Source organism: Gracilinanus agilis, chromosome 4, assembly GCF_016433145.1.
Source record: "Gracilinanus agilis isolate LMUSP501 chromosome 4, AgileGrace, whole genome shotgun sequence".
In the NCBI taxonomy this organism is placed as follows: Eukaryota; Metazoa; Chordata; class Mammalia; order Didelphimorphia; family Didelphidae; genus Gracilinanus; species Gracilinanus agilis.
Window position 1 is genome coordinate 55488498 of NC_058133.1, and position 13767 is coordinate 55502264.

Sequence of the window (13767 nt, forward strand, 5' to 3'; positions counted from 1 at the left end):
GCAGCAGCAGAAATTTCAGGAGCTCCTAAGCCAGAGATGGTAAGAGGACCTGACAATTGATCAGAAAGACGATAGGTTTTCCCTGTGCTAACCTTAGATCCAGACTCTGCTTGGCAACTCCATTGTCCATACTCAATTCTGGGTCATAGTTCAAGGGCAGGGAAGAGCACTTTCAATCAAGAAGGAATGGAAACCCTGAGGGAAAACTGTTTGGCAACTTTATTATCTACTCCCATCTCTATGTAATAGTTCAAGGCCAGAAAGAAACATTTTTTTGATCAAGGAACGGAATCTTTTAAGGGGAGCATTACATTTGTTTTCAGGGGATAAGAAAACCTGAGAAGTGGTAGTGATTGCAATCTCAAGGGATCAGGGTCCCTTCCTCAGTAAGGACCAGAATACAGACTAGAAGAGCAATACCCCAACCTCTCCCAAGATCAGAACACCTTGGAAACAACAGAAACTTCAAACTCCCGATAACTGGCTCTGAAAACAGCAATGCAAAAAGTGTCTGAAGTTTGAAACAATGCCCCTATACTCCCTATGCTAGGAAGGAGGCCAACATTAATATAAATTTCCAAGTCAAGAAATAGTTTAGAAAAAAAAAAGCAAACAACCAAAAAAGTATCTCACCAAAAAAAATCTATTATAGTGACAGGGGGAATGAAAACACAAACTCAGAAGAGGACAATGAAGTCAAAATAGCTATAAAAAATTATAAGCAAAGCTTCAAAGGAAAGAAAAATATGAACTGGACACAAGACGAACAAGAATTCCTGGAAGAGTTAAAAAATGATTTTCAAAATCAAATATAAGTGGCAGAGAGAATATTTGGAAAAGGAAGACAATTATGAAAAGATCATTAAAAGCTTGTTAAAAGAGGCACAAAAAACCCTGAAGAAAAAAATAGTCTGCCAAATGGAAAAAGAGGTACTAAGTTTCACTGATGAAAATAACTTCTTAAAAAGCAGAACTGACCAAAAGGTTAAAAAAAAAAAAGGCACAAAAACTCACTGAAGAAAATGATTACTTAAAACTGAGAATTGAGCAAGTGGAAGCTAATGACTCCATAAGACATCAGGAAATCATAAAAAAAAATTAGAAAAAATGAGAGAAGTAGGAATTATGAAATATCTCATAGGAAAAATAATTGATGTGGAAAATGGATCCAGGAGAGATCATTTAAGAATTATTGGATTACCCCAAAGCTATGATCAAATAAAAAGCCTGAGCATGTATCTGTTAAAAACCAGGAACATATATTATCTGTAACAGTGATAAACTTGAAGCCTTCTCAGTAAGATCAGGAGTGAAAGAAGGATGTCCATTATCATCATTGTTATTTAATATTATGCTAGATTGCTAGCTATAAAAATAAGACAAGAAAAAGAAATTGAGGGAATAAAAATAGGCAATGTGGAAACAAAACTATTAATCTCTGCAGATGATATAATGGTATACTTAGAAAACCCTAGAGAATCAACTTAAAAACTAGTCAAAACAATTAAAAATTCATCAAAGTTGCAAGATATAAAATAAATCAATATAAATAAATCATCAGCATTTTATATACTACCAACAGAACCTAGCAGTAAGAGATAGAAAGAGAAATTTCATTTAAAATAAATTTAGACAATATAAAATACTTGAGAGACTATTTGCAAAGAAAATTCAGGGGGGCAGCTGGGTAGCTCAGTGGAGTGAGAGTCAGGCCTAGAGACAGGAGGTCCTAGGTTCAAACCCGGCCTCAGCCACTTCCCAGCTGTGTGACCCTGGGCAAGTCACTTGACCCCCATTGCCCACCCTTACCAATCTTCCACCTATGAAACAATGCACCGAAGTACAAGGGTTTAAAAAAAAACATAAAAAAATATTCAGGGATTATATGAATACAATTAGAAAACTTCACACAAATAAAGAAGATCTAAACAACTGTAGAGTTATCAATTGTTTATGGGTAGGCAGAGCAAATATAACAAAAATGACAATTCTCATAAATTAATTTACTTATTCAGTGCCAAACCAATCAAACTACCTAAGAATTATTTTGTAGAGCTAGAAAAAATAGTAACAAAATTTACCTTGAAGAAGAAAAAGGCCAAGAACATCAAAAGAATCAATTTTTTAAAAAGCATCTAGCATCTCTAGATTTCAAACTTATAAAGTGGTAATCATTCAAAAACAATCTGATATTCACTAAGAAAAAGAATGCTGGATCAACAGAATAGATTAAATACATAATACACAGTAGTAAATGACCACAGTAAACCAGTGTTTGATAAACCCAAATATCGAAGATTTTGTGGTAAGAACTCACCATTTGACAAAAAAATTACTGGGAAAACTGAAAAGCAGTTTGACAGAAATTAAGTATAGGCCAACATCTCACACTGATATAGTAAAGATATAGTCAAAATGGATAAAGGATTTGGATATAAAGGTTGATATCATAAGTAAATTAGGGGATCATGGAAAAATGTACTTGTCAAATCTAGATATGGAAAGAATTTATGATCAAGCAAGAAAAGATTAAGAAAAGTAAAATAGATAATTTTGATTACATGTAATAAAGAGGTTTTACAGAAACAAAACTAATGTCGCCAAAATTAGAAGGAAAACAGAGAACTGGAGGAAAACTTTTGCAAGTTTCTCTGGTAAAGGATTCATTTCCCAACTACAAAGAGAACCACACCAAATTAAAAAATATAAGAGCCATTCTTCAGTTGATAAATGGTCAAAGAATATGAACAAGTAGTTGTCAGAAGAAGAAATCAAAGCTATCAATAGTCCCATGAAAAAATGCTCTCAATAATATTGATTAGAAAGATAAAAATTAAAAATAAATCTGAGATACCATATGACACTTATCAGATTGGTTAGCATGATACAAAAGGAAAAAGACAAATGCTGGAAGGAATGAGGAAAAATTGGGACACTAATTTACTCTTGGTGAAGTTGTGAACTAGTTCAACCATTTTAGAGAATAATTTGGACTTAAAGGACTGAAAGACTGAAATTGTGCATGTCCTTTGACTCAGTAATGCACAACCAGGTCTATATCCCAAAGAGATCAAGGGAAAAAGGTCCTATTTGCAAAAAATATTTATAGCAGCAACAACAACAACAACAAAAAAAAACTATTGCGTTATAAGAAGTGAGGAGCAGAATTGTTTCAGAAAAAAAAACCTGGGAAGCTTATATGAATTGATGCAAAGTGAAATGAGAAGAACCAGGAGAACATCATACCCAGTGACAGCAATCTTTTAATGATCACCTGTGAAATATTTAGCTATTCTGATCAAGGCAGTGATCCAGGACCATTCAAAAGAACCCACAGTAAAATGGAAAGGTGGAAAAAGGCTATCCACTTTCAGAGAGAGAACTAATAAACTCCAATGCAGAATGAAGCATACTTTTTTCATTTTATTTTTTTATTTGTGTTTTCTTTCACAACATGGATAAAAATTAATATTTTGTATAACTCTGTATATGTGTATATGTAAATATAGATAAATAAAATTGTTTGCCTTCTTGATGAGGGAGGAGGAGTGGAAGGAGGGAAAAATTTGGAACTCTCTAACCCCTATTTTTTTTACATTTAATTGGGAAATATTTAATGAAATAAATAAAAACAATTATATTTTAAAAATCCTCAGAAGAAGGTCTGCCAGCTCCCCAAATCTTACTGTATGTGGTTTTACTCTTCACGAAATCGGTAGATTCTCAGTGTCTTAACCTCCAGGGACCAGTATATTTTACACACAAAGAATAGTCATCTGTAAAATTAGAGCTCACAAGGATCTAGTTTGTCTTTTAAACTCCCTTTCTTCTGTTAGGAGGATTCTGCTCTAAGATACTCTGACTTAACATAAGAAATTCTCCTTTAATTTCAGTAATTCACTAATTGTCAACCTGAATTCTTCCCAAACCATTTCAGGGTCTGACTTCTAACAAATTATAAGAGATTATATTTGTCTGAGGCACCACAGCATCATTCAGCCCCATTTTGGGGTTTGGGTATGGGAAAACAAAAAGTAAAGGTTAGGTGAGACTTTTATGAAGATATCATCCTGTGCTTAAATTTCTTTATTCCAAATCCCCACAGTTTATCCCCACATGTGATCTTCAATAAACCTTCCAGGCTTTGAACTGTTTGTTATCTGCCTCTAGTTTTGGTCCTTCTCCAATACCACTTCCAATAATGGCATATTTGTGTTTCTTTGTTAATGTCAGTGATTATTCCAGTTCATCTGAGCTGCTCCCTCTTACTCATCCTGTTTCCTTTTAGGTAATCTTATTTTTTCCCCTTTCCTTAACCCACTCTCTTGGTGACTTTGTTCCTTTCCACAGTTAAGCTGTCATCTCTGTACATATGATCTCCAGATCTATCTCTCCAAGACCAGTTTCTCATCTTAGATCCACTTACATATTACCAATTTCCTAGTAACCATTTCAAACCGAATGTCCCATAGGAATCTCAAATTTAACATATTCTAAACAGAATTTATCATCCCTTTTCTGCTCTCCCTTCCTACACAGCACTGAAATAATCTGCCCTTCCTCTAAACTTCCTTATTTCTGTTGAGGATACAAACATCCTTCTAGTGACAGAAGTTAACAATCTCGGAATTGTCTTTGACTCTTAACTGCTCTGCATATTCTCTATATCTTTATTTTCTCTATCTAATCAGTTGCCTACTTTGACCAATTCCTCCCCTTGGATATCTCATGCATCTGCTCCTTTCCCTCCATTCAAGTGGCCACCATGTCCTGTCACCTGCTTTTGTATATTGCTCTTCTTTGGGCTTTCCACTGTCACCTTTTGTATTGTTCCAGACTGCTCTCCATGAAGCTACTAATGTGATCTTCCTAGGTCACTCCTCTGCTAAAGAATTACCAATGGTTCTCCATTGTATCTAGGATAAAAGGCATTTAAAGCTTATCAGAGTAGAGCTACAAGCTCCCTTTCTGGGTTTGTCAGCCATAGATCTTCATCATGAATTCCAAATTCCAGCCTAATTTGTCTACTTCCTGTTCCTACAACTGAGTATTATTCTATCTTCTGCTTCCATACCTTTGAATATGCTGTTCTAAATGCTCTGAAAAAGGCTAAGAACTTCTGCTTTTGAGGAAATACCTTTATTCTTGTCAATTTACTCTGGGGAAAATGGTGTTTTGGGAAGAGACAGACAGACAGATAGAGACCAAGAGACAGAGAGAGAGAGAAAGAGAGACAGACAGACAGATAGAGACTAGGAGAGGGAGAGACAGAGAAAGAGAGACAGAAAGACAGATAGAGACAGAGAGGGACAGAAAGAGGGAGAGACAGAGAGGGGGAGAGAGAAAGAGAGAATCAGAGAGAGGGAGAGAGACAGAGAGACAAAGAGACAGAGAGACAGAGAGGAAGAGAGACAGGGAGAGTCAGAGACAAAGATGAGAGACAGAAAGAGGGAGAGAGAAAGAGAATCAGAGAGAGAAAGAGAGAGAGAGAGAGACAGACAGACAGACAGAGAGACAAAGAGACAGAAAGAGAGAAAGAGAGAGACAGAGAGAGGAAGAGAAACAGGGAGAGTCAGAGACAAAGAGAAGGAGAGACAGAGAGAGGGAGAGAGAAAGAGAGAATCAGAGAGAGGGAGAGAGACAGAGAGAGGGAAAGAGAAGGAGAAAGAGAAAAAGAGAGACAGAGACAGAGACAGAGACAGAGAGAAGTACTGTGGAATGTATAGCCATTTCCACTGGCTTTGGAATCAGAGGACCTGAATTCATATCACATCTCTGCCACTACCTGTGTCCTCTCAGGCAAGTCATTCCAACCTCCCTAGCTAGCCCTCAGCTTCCTAACATAAAACAAGGATGTTGGACTCTGAGATTCCTTCCAAGTCTAAATCTTTAATCCAATGAATGTCTTCCCAGGAGGTCCAGACAGCAATGTTACCTCAGGCCATATGGACCTTACTTGTCCACACACTAGTTCTTATGTGATATAGGTTCTGTGATTTCACATTCCATCTAGCTCTTCCATAATTGCTAGCAAGGAGTAACCGTCATGATAAAAATGAGTGAAAAAGAGGCACAAATAAGGAGCGTTAAGAATATTCTTTTATAAAAGCAATAACAATAATAACTAACATTTATGTAGCTCTTTAAGATTTACAAAATACTTCTCAATTTTTATCTCATTTTATTTTTGTAAGAACCTTTGGGATATATGCTACTATTATTCCCATTTTACAGTCAAGAAGACTGAGGCAGATAGAGGTTAAGAAACTTGGCCAACTAGTGAATGTCAGAGACTGCATTTGAATTCAGGTCTTCCTGACTCCAGGTTCAGTGCTCTCTCCACTGTGGTATTTTAAGTCCTCATATAAGTCTGGATGGAGATAATTAAGGTAAAAAATTGAGACATCTCCCTATTTGAAATTTAGCCGAACTTATTCCTGTTCTTGAAAATGAGGGAACATAATGAACCATGAAAAACCTTGCAAATCTTGTTGACCCAACTTTCCTCAACAGCTTGCTTCAGGGTATTCTTAGTATTCTGCGCCATCTTTTCTCTCTGACCCTTTGCTTGGGGACAATGAAACACAATGGGAACACCTCAGATAAAATTTCATCCCTGAAAATTCCTAAACTCAACATAAATATCTGTAGATCCATGATCAGTCACGAGTAGATCTGGCAACCTATTTAATAAAATAACTGGCACAGGGTTATGGTGACTACAGTGGAGGATGTGAGTTGTCCTGTGAGTTGTTTGGAGAAGGACTTTGCCACAATAAAGGATTCCTTCCATGGTAACAGTCCTGAAAAATCAATACAGATTCTGGCCCTCGGCTTCTTGGTCATTTCCCATGGAAAACTAGATGCCTTTGATGGGTTGTGCCAAACAGAAATGGAATGTGCTGCCCTCCTTAGAGTGTTATTATTGCAATTATCATAGGGTTTAGAGCCAGAAAAGACCTTGGAAATCATTTATTTTACTCTCTTAATGTAACAAATGGGGAAACAGAGTCAGAGAGGTGAAGGAATTTGCTCAAGACTATATGACAAGTAAATGGCAGAGCCCAGCCTTAGATGCAGGCACTATGACTTCAGACCCCAAGCCCTTCCCATGATAGTATGTGGCCATGGAATATGGGAATCAACATCATGCAGCCAGAAATAGCTTCTCTCTGGTGCTTTCATGCTAAAGGATCCTCCTGGATGTGCTGCTTGTCCTGTGACTAAGATAATATGATGATTGCCTTCTGAAATAATAACACAATTTCTCTATAAAAAGCCATCTCTTGGAGCAGCTGGCTCAGGGGATTGAGAGTGAGGCAAAGAGATGGGAGATTCTGAGTTTTAATCTGACCTCAGACACTTTCTAGCTATGTGATCCTGGGCAAGTCACTTAACCCCTATTCTCTAGTCCTTATTGCTCTTCTGCCTTGGAACCAATATACAGTATTGATTCTAAGACAGAAGGTAAAGTTTTCCCCCAAAAAGAGGGGAAAAATGGCATCTCTTATGAGATAGCTCATGTTGATGGTTTGTGAGTAGCTTAAATTCCTCAATCAGTTCTCCTCCTAGCCATACCCCTTTATACTCAATTCAAGGCACTAGACAATCTGGAGTCCCATACAAGATGCCAAATCTGTCTTGTGGTCTTACCAGTCTTAAGAAGTGCATTGGGGAAATATTTGCTATCAAAACTTACAATGGATGTGATATAGGAAACATTAAGATGATAAATCAATTGCCAGCAAGTACTTATTAACATTCAAAAAGAACTCTGCAAATATTTCATTTGAGCTTCACAACATTCTTGGGGAGGTAGGTGCTGTTATTTTCCTCATTTCATTACTAAGGAAACAGAGGCAAACAGCATTCAAGTGACTGAAAAAAAGCTAATAAATGCCTGAGACTGGATTTGGACTTTGAGGGTCATCTAGTCTGAGTCCCTCATTTTCTAGATCAGAAAGATGAGGTTAAATGACTTGTTGAAGATCACACAGATAAGTAAGTAAGAGAAAGAGACGGGATTTGAACCTAGGTTTTCTGATTTTGAATCTAGCATTCAGCCATACTGTGCTAATTCTCAAATTGTGGTGGAATCTGTAATGGCCAACTACGAGAGGTCTCCGTTACTGCTATTGCCTTCCCAGATTTCAGGAAATCAGACACAGGCTCTGAGCCAAGTACTGCCCAGGTTTTAGCGTAATTCAGGGTATGGGGACTGTCCTAAGAAATATATGGATCATTATGGGACACCTTGACTCCTGCTCTACCCCTTGCCCAGAGGCTCACTCTGTAGGTAACATTCATGACCCATAACACATGGGTCAATGGCTCAGGTCCCCTTTTAGATCCAAATGTACAGTCATAACAAAATAGAGTAGACTCAGGAAGGCTTCAATTCAGCCAATATTTTCTCCTCCATAGAATATAGGGGGAAAAATAAAAATAAAAATAAAACACAGGAATCTACCTTGACGATCTCTCTAATCTTTCCCCCTTCTAAGTTCTATGATTCTCCCACTATCCCTTGTAAGCTCCAAAGTCTGCAGAGAAGAAATGAATTGACAACTTTCTTTATTCCAGATGAGAGACTACTTTAGACATTGATTGCTAATGGTAAAAAAGCAGTTCTTTCTCAAAAGTGCTTTTTTGCCGCCCCCTTGTGATGAAGACTGGAAGCGTCTTCTCCAAGAAATCACTTAATATATGTACAACGCAACTTTCTTTCTCTTAAAAAAATTTCTTTAACCCTTACCTTTCATCTTAGAATCCATACTGTGTATTGGTTCCAAGACAGAAGAGAGGTAAGGGCTGAGCAATGAGAGTTAAACAACTTGACCAAGGTCACACAGCGAGGAAGTGTCTGAGGTTAGATTTGAACCCAGGATCTCCCATCTCCAATACTGGTTCCCAGTCCACTGAGCCACCAAGCCACCTGGCTCCCCATCTTGAACTAAGTCTTGATCCACCTAGCTGCCCCCGCAGGATAGCTTTCAGTAATAGTTATTATAACGTCATGCTTTGAGTGTAAGGTCAGAAGGGATCTAAGTGACCACTTAGTTCAACCTTTAAGGATGAGAAAACTGAAGCCCAGATTAAGTGACTTGCCTAAGAACACACATATTAACCCAGATTTTCTGAAACAAAAGCCAGTGCACGGGAATATTGCCTTCCTGTTGAAGGGGCTCCCTGAAGTCTCAACTACTTCCAGGAATGTGCTGATAAATGTTTAACAATTGATTAAAAAAATGTGTGTGCAACATTCTTTTAAAAATCTGCATGAAAATTTTTTCCATCACTCTTCAGTCTAGACTGCCAACAAAACAATAAATTAGACCCCGATTTGTAGCATTTGTCACTTCTGGGATGTATATGCTCAGGACTCAAAATTTAACAATCAGTTCTAATGAGGCAGGAGTTGGTTCCAGCACATCTCTGGATGCTCTCCAATCCTGCTGCAAAGGGCTTGCCACCAACACCAGGCTCCAGGCTACTGACAAACACAAGGCAGTTCTCCATTTGCTTCTGGCTGCTCATCACAGGCACAGATTGAGAGTGACCTCTGCCCAGTGATGTCCATTTTCTGGGAAACAGAACACCGAGGCATATCTCTCTGGAACACACTTTAGGGAGACATATTAGCTCACCACTGGCCAGGGGTTGAGGGATATCTCTTACCCAGAAAGTGTAGAATTCCATGATTCCCACCATGTCATTCTTTCCTGGGATTGGGGGGAAAGAGAGGATTTTATTCTCTTGTGATTTTTCTCTATTAGACGAAGCTGGAAAGTCATAGTCAGACTGCCTGTTTTGGTGACAGTAGGGACATCAGATTTTATATGTTAAAGCTTTAATGTGGCTGGTGAAAATGCCTGGTTCTGATGGTATCTGGCATTATCTTTAATAATACCTAGCATTTATATTGCACTTTGAGGTTGGCAAAGCCCTTTACAAATATTATTGTGTCACTCGACTGTGAGTTTCTTGAGGGCAAGAACTTTTTTTTTGTCATTTTGTATCCTCAGCACTTAGCACAGTACTTGGCACTTAGTAGGGGCTAAATAAATGTTGATTGATTCATTGATTGGTTTCCTTTTATCTTCACCATAACCTTGGGAGATAGATGCTGCTGTTATCCCCATTTGATAGATGAGGAAAACAGGCAGATGGAAGTGAAGAGACTTGCTTGGGATCAAAAGTTGAATAAGTGTCTGGGAAAAAAATTGAACTCAGGTCTTCCTGACTCCTGATCCAGTACTCTGGACACTCAGCTCCCTTAAGATATTAGGAGGGTGAAGGGAGGATCCTTCTACATTAAAAGAGAGATAGATACACAGGCTCTCATGCTAGACAGTTGAAGTCCTCGCCCAGACACCGTTTCTGAGCATCATTCCTTTCTCTTGGATTCCATCATGGGGCAAGGCGCTTCAACCTTTCTGAACTTCAGTTTCTTTGTTTGCTCAATAAGGAAAATGCTCACAAGAATAACTTTCTCACAGGGTTGTGAGGCTCTCGTTAAGATAATGTATATTAAGTGCTTTGCAAGTTTTAAAGCAGGGACTCTGGGGTCCTTAAACTTCATGTATATGAATGCACACAGACATAGACACTATATAGATATTTAATAACTTTATATATTACAATATATAAATATAGAATAATTTTATGTATAATATATGCACTATATAACATTATATATAACAATATAACATAAATACAATATAGAATAATTGTATATGCAATATAAAATAACATGTAACTATATATAATATATCCAATATGTAACATATACAATATGTAATGATACAATATATACAATAACTATGTAGACTAATACAACATACAAGTAATAAAATCTATATGGAATATAGAGTGATATAGAACAACTTTGTATATAACATATACAAGGTAGAATAATATATAGTAATATATAAATGTAGAATAATATAGAACAATAAAGAATAATATAGAATAAATACAACAGAATAATTTTATATATAATATATACAATATAAAATAACCTATAATAACTATGTGTAATATATACTATATGTAATAAGTTTATATTATATATATAATTATTTGGATTGACTTGGTTTCCCTTATAATCATGTATTTTCTTTCATGCATTTAAAAACATTATTCTGAGAGGATGTTTCAGTGGATAGTCAAAGGGGCCCATGACACACAAAAAGTTAAGAATGAGTGCTATAAAGGCATATAAGTGTTATTTAATTATCATAACTCTCCCTCTGTGATTGCTATTCTTCTCATGGGGAAAAATTATTGTTGTACAATGATTTTTCAGTCTTGACTCCATATGGAGTCTTTTTGACTAACGTATTAAAGTGGTTTTTTATTTCTTTCTCCAGCTCATTTTATAGATAAAAACAACAACAACAACAACAACAACCTAAGGCAACAATAGTAAAGTGACTTGCCCAGGGTTATGCAGCTAGTAAGTGTCTGAGGCTGAATTTGAACTCAGAAAGATGAGTTGTCTTGACTTGAAGCGTGGTGTTCCATCCACTGAGCCACCTAGCTGCCTCTTCCTTTTGTCTATTCAGCTCAGTTTATGACTTTCTTTTCTTTTCTTTTTCTGTTTTTATAACTCAGTTACCTCCTTTTCCAGTGTCATCTGCTTTGACAGTCCAGTGTACCTTAGGATGCCCATTTCACACTTGCCTTCCTTTCATATGACCCCTAGACACTGCCCTCTTCTTTATCCCTTTCCACTTTATTTGTTGTTAACCCCAGGACATGACAAGAAGTTGTCTCACCAGGCAAACAATGGCTTGACAGACAGCTTCTTCTGCCAGGGAAGATAGTAGATTGGACTTCCTCCAATTGCATGTGAATTTGTTGACTTCCTCAAGGTCTCTCGGGGGGTTGGGGGAGTGTTTTTCATGATTCCTGGAATCTTTAAAGGATTAACAGCAACATTCAATACAGAAAATATTTATTAAGCACCTACCATGTGCCAGATGCAACTAAAGAATTTTTATGAGGAAATATTGTGGAAGGGATTTTTAGTGACTAAAGATTTCCCACAGAATAAGCCATTTTCCATTTGGACTTTATGACCATTTTTGAAGAATCATAAAGCATCTAAAAAAAAAAAGAAACCCAACACTTACATTCTGTTGTAGAATCAATACTGAGTATTGGGGGGGGGGGGAAGCAGTAAGGGCTAGGAAACCGGGGTTAAGTGATTGGCTCAGGTACACATAGCTAGGAAGTGTCTGAGATGAGATTCTGTCCCAGGACCTCTCGTCTTCACAGCTGGCTCCCTATTCACGGAGCTACCTAGCTGCTCCAATATCTTGAGGCATCTTGCCATTAAATCTAATAATCGTACTTCATGTTTTTATCGGTTAATCAATAAACACTAAGCACTTATGCTGAGAGGGACACAAAGACAAAGATTAAACTATCTCTGTTCTTAAGATGCTTACATTCTATGGTGAGAAAGATCATGTATATACATATACTATGTATACATAAACACTCTCTCTGTCTCTTACAATGAATCTTGAGGCAGGTGATATTATTATCCACATTTGGCAGAAAAGGAAACTGAGACAAACAGGGTTAAGTGACTTGCCAAACTAACAAGTGTCTGAAACTGGATTTTAATTCAGGTCCTCCTAACTCCAGATCTGGCACTCCAACCTAGCTGCAGATAATACTACTAGGTGGTAGTAGTAGTAGGAGGAGGAGGAGGAGGGGGAGTAGGAGTAGGAGTAGGAGTAGGAGTAGGAGTAGGAGTAGTAGTAGTAGTAGTCGTCGTGGTCGTCGTCATTGTTGTATTATTATCCCCATTTTATGCATCAGGAAACTATAGCTCAGAAGGATTCACAGAGCTAGTAAGTGGCAGAGATAGGAGCTGACCTGATGTGACTTCAATTCCTGTGTGTTTATCACTGTATACCATTCCCTGTCCAGTAATTTGGAAGAGAATGAAATAAACAGATTTATGACTCACCTTGAGTCATCTATTGTGTTGGTTTTGAATCAGCCCCTCAATTTCAGACCTGGCAGAGGAAATGGGGAAGAGTAAACTCTGTTCTCATTCAGATTTTTAAAAAATCTAATGTCAAAACCCATCTCCTCTACCAGAAAAACTGCTTTTAGCAGCTGCCTTTCTAAGCTACTCAGAAGCAAGAGTCGTCTTTGCCTGTCTTTGTATCTTAGTACAGAGCACAGCATAGAGAAGTCACTGAAGAAATGTTTTTTGATCGATCCGAGAGCAGCACTCTTACCACTCTACATGACCTTTCTCTAAAGAATGGCAGAGAATGTTTGCTTGACTATAACAAAAGATTTCTTGTCTATAGCTCTAGGACAATACTGAAAAAGGAAAAGTCTGGTCAGAGAGGTAATTAAGAATTATGACATTTGGGGCAAAAATAGATGGGATTGTAGTGGTAGAAGGAGAATAGGAATAGAGGATCATCTAATGGTAGGAAGAGGGGAAGATAGGGGACCTTTAGTAGCAACAAGGATAATCTGATACCATGGGTACAGTCATGATGGAAAAAGAGGGTCCAGTCCTTGCCCTCTCAGGAGTTTGAGTGGAGAGTCAGTACTGGGAGGAGAGTGCCCTGGCAAAAGATTCCTAAATGGGAGAAATTACAAAGAGTGCTTGTAGGCTGGTAGAGCCATAAAGCAAGGCACAGGGGCAATGGTTATCGCAGAAGAAGCATGCCACTCACTGTGTCAGAGCTCCTGAGCAAAGCTCAATTATCTTGTTCTAGTTATAGCTTT

General features: G+C 37.6%; 1 protein-coding gene across 1 annotated transcript in view; it reads left to right on the top strand.

Moving 5' to 3' along the window:
* DDR2 (discoidin domain receptor tyrosine kinase 2) overlaps positions 1–13767 on the top strand; it is a 146889-nt gene that overhangs the window by 88947 nt on the left and 44175 nt on the right. The gene's annotated exons all lie outside the window — the stretch shown is intronic.